The 3,493-nt window shown below is 45.4% G+C and overlaps 1 pseudogene; it reads left to right on the top strand.

Annotated features, from left to right (window-relative positions):
- Positions 1–3,493, top strand: part of LOC121304198 — a 387,591-nt pseudogene that overhangs the window by 202,771 nt on the left and 181,327 nt on the right.

The following is a 3,493-nucleotide window of genomic DNA, read 5'->3' as shown; positions in this document are numbered from 1 at the left end:
GTTGTTACAAGTTCTCTCTCTCTCTCTCTCTCTCTCTCTCTCTCTTCCGGCCTCTTTCTCAGAAAAGGTACCTGATTGCGCATGTGTGTGTGTGCCACCTTTTTTGGGTTCCCCTCTTCTCTATAATGAAAGGGGGGGGGGGCTGTATCAATCACTGATGTGACTCGTTACTTCCAGCCACTGCTGATTAAGCACAACACAAATATTTATTTTAATTAGAAACGGTCTTGTGTCTCCCTGTATCCTGTATGTAATTGATGACCGTGTTTTGTGATGCATGTTCTGTGGTAATTGTGTTTTTAAAAAGTTTAAATATACAGGACTTGTCGATCCTGCCGCCGCAATTTCTCCATCATCTTCTCTGTGCTTTGAGAAGGGGGCTGGTTCATTATCTTCTCTGTGCTTTGAGAAGGGGGCTGGTTCATTCTCTTCTCTGTGCTTTGAGAAGGGGGCTGGTTCATTCTCTTCTCTGTGCTTTGAGAAGGGGTCTGGTTCATTATCTTCTCTGTGCTTTGAGAAGGGGGCTGGTTCATTCTCTTCTCTGTGCTTTGAGAAGGGGGCTGGTTCATTATCTTCTCTGTGCTTTGAGAAGGGGGCTGGTTCATTATCTTCTCTGTGCTTTGAGAAGGGGGCTGGTTCATTATCTTCTCTGTGCTTTGAGAAGGGGGCTGGTTCATTATCTTCTCTGTGCTTTGAGAAGGGGGCTGGTTCATTATCTTCTCTGTGCTTTGAGAAGGGGGCTGGTTCATTATCTTCTCTGTGCTTTGAGAAGGGGGCTGGTTCATTATCTTCTCTGTGCTTTGAGAAGGGGGCTGGTTCATTATCTTCTCTGTGCTTTGAGAAGGGGGCTGGTTCATTATCTTCTCTGTGCTTTGAGAAGGGGGCTGGTTCATTATCTTCACTGTGCTTTGAGAAGGGGGCTGGTTCATTATCTTCACTGTGCTTTGAGAAGGGGGCTGGTTCATTATCTTCACTGTGCTTTGAGAAGGGGGCTGGTTCATTATCTTCACTGTGCTTTGAGAAGGGGGCTGGTTCATTATCTTCACTGTGCTTTGAGAAGGGGGCTGGTTCATTATCTTCTCTGTGCTTTGAGAAGGGGGCTGGTTCATTATCTTCTCTGTGCTTTGAGAAGGGGGCTGGTTCATTATCTTCTCTGTGCTTTGAGAAGGGGGCTGGTTCATTATCTTCTCTGTGCTTTGAGAAGGGGGCTGGTTCATTATCTTCACTGTGCTTTGAGAAGGGGGCTGGTTCATTATCTTCTCTGTGCTTTGAGAAGGGGGCTGGTTCATTATCTTCACTGTGCTTTGAGAAGGGGGCTGGTTCATTATCTTCACTGTGCTTTGAGAAGGGGGCTGGTTCATTATCTTCACTGTGCTTTGAGAAGGGGGCTGGTTCATTATCTTCACTGTGCTTTGAGAAGGGGGCTGGTTCATTATCTTCACTGTGCTTTGAGAAGGGGGCTGGTTCATTATCTTCACTGTGCTTTGAGAAGGGGGCTGGTTCATTATCTTCTCTGTGCTTTGAGAAGGGGGCTGGTTCATTATCTTCTCTGTGCTTTGAGAAGGGGCTGGTTCATTATCTTCTCTGTGCTTTGAGAAGGGGGCTGGTTCATTATCTTCACTGTGCTTTGAGAAGGGGGCTGGTTCATTATCTTCACTGTGCTTTGAGAAGGGGGCTGGTTCATTATCTTCTCTGTGCTTTGAGAAGGGGGCTGGTTCATTATCTTCTCTGTGCTTTGAGAAGGGGGCTGGTTCATTCTCTTCTCTGTGCTTTGAGAAGGGGGCTGGTTCATTATCTTCTCTGTGCTTTACTACACTGTGCTGTGCTTTTTCCAGGGGGATAACAAAGCAGTACACTTTGAGAAGGGGTGATTCTGTCAGCTTGTAAATTAACTAGATTGTTTGCATTCCTAGTTTTTGCAATAGAGGACACACACTATCTCTCTCCTCATCTGGCATTGTTCTGAAAACCTGTTTGACACAATGACACAGCACTGTAATTAGAGAAAGGATTATAGTCAGCCTGGAACTCAAACCCATATCATCATCATTATTCACTTTGAGGAAAGGACAGACTGGCGGAGAGAACTGTGTCATGAGAGATTTCAATTTCTACCCTCCCTTCACTCTAACTCAAGCAAAGTTGTTCACAAACTCAGAACCTCAATACAGCATGCTGTCGTGCATACTGTACAGAGTGCTGGAGATTATAAGTGCTCTCGTGCATACTGTACAGAGTGCTGGAGATTATAAGTGCTCTCGTGCATACTGTATAGAGTGCTGGAGATTATAAGTGCTCTCCTGCATACTGTACAGAGTGCTGGAGATTATAAGTGCTCTCGTGCATACTGTACAGAGTGCTGGAGATTATAAGTGCTCTCGTGCATACTGTACAGAGTGCTGGAGATTATAAGTGCTCTCGTGCATACTGTACAGTGTGCTGGAGATTATAAGTGCTCTCGTGCATACTGTACAGAGTGCTGGAGATTATAAGTGCTCTCGTGCATACTGTACAGAGTGCTGGAGATTATAAGTGCTCTCGTGCATACTGTACAGTGTGCTGGAGATTATAAGCATAGTTTTGGACTATAGTGTTTACATGGAGCCTCTCTCTCTCTTTTCCTCCTCCTCTCTCTTTTTTCTTATCTCTCAGCTTCCTCTCTCTCTCTCTCTCTCTCTCTCTCTCTCTCTCGCTCGCTCTCCATCTTGTCATGTATTAGAAGCTTTATTAACCTTTATCTCTCTCCTTTTCACCCTGTTGCTCACATAATCTCTTTACAGGAAGCTGTTAACCACACATTCGATTGTTGTGCAGAGTCTGTGTGTCTCCCAACGGCTTACATGGAGCCTCTCTCTCTCTTTTCCTCCTCCTCTCTCTTTTTTCACATCTGTTGCAGCACATAATCTCTTTACAGGAAGCTACTAACCACACTCTCGACACACACACACACACACACACACACACGGCTTCCAGACACCAACACACACACACACACACCACACACACACACACACACACACACACACACACACACACACACACACACACACACACACACACACACACACACACACACACACACACACACACACACACACACACACACACACACACAAACACACTGACACACACACACACACACTGACACACACACACAGACACACACACACACACACTGATACACACACTAATACACACACATACAATGTGCCACAACACACCGACCAAAACTACACAAACTGTACAGCACACACACTGACTTGATGACCCACATCACACACACACTGATACATATGGGTGATCTATACACACACATCACACTGACTGGTGTTTGTGGCATCAGAAATACACAAACTGACACTGTACAAGACACACACTGCACACACATACTATACCGTACATTATTCCGTGTATGTGACTGTGTGTGACTAGTTGGTTTGACATGTGTCTGGTACACACACTGGCACACACACACTGATACCCACACATCAAA

This window comes from Polyodon spathula, chromosome 37, assembly GCF_017654505.1.
Source record: "Polyodon spathula isolate WHYD16114869_AA chromosome 37, ASM1765450v1, whole genome shotgun sequence".
Taxonomy (NCBI): Eukaryota; Metazoa; Chordata; class Actinopteri; order Acipenseriformes; family Polyodontidae; genus Polyodon; species Polyodon spathula.
The sequence above is the reverse complement of the archived record's forward strand: the minus strand, read 5'-3'. Positions and strand labels throughout refer to the sequence as shown.